The sequence below is a fragment of the Oncorhynchus clarkii genome, unplaced genomic scaffold, assembly GCF_045791955.1.
Source record: "Oncorhynchus clarkii lewisi isolate Uvic-CL-2024 unplaced genomic scaffold, UVic_Ocla_1.0 unplaced_contig_12675_pilon_pilon, whole genome shotgun sequence".
Taxonomy (NCBI): Eukaryota; Metazoa; Chordata; class Actinopteri; order Salmoniformes; family Salmonidae; genus Oncorhynchus; species Oncorhynchus clarkii.
The window spans coordinates 67,413-67,762 of NW_027260931.1; positions in this window are offsets into that span (position 1 = coordinate 67,413).

Sequence of the window (350 nt, forward strand, 5' to 3'; positions counted from 1 at the left end):
TGGGATCTGTAGTAGCATACATATACATATTATGAATGCATTTATTTTCCCTCCTTCCAATGTTCAAATGTATTTTTGTATAATTTATTAAGGGACATTGTCCACCCTAACTGGTGATTAATAAAAGCCTTGTAGGCTGGGTGTTTGTAAAATAATATGTAGGCTCTGCTGAGGGGGATGTTGTTATATAGTATTGCCATCATTTTGACTCAACAATTAAAATATTCTTCCTATTGGTGTGGTCTATTATCATTAGGTTGTAATACCCATGGTTGTCCAGTGGGTGGCGGACTTGAGTCAGATACACACAAGTCTCTCCCCGTCGTCCTGACAACGCCGTGTAAACTCCC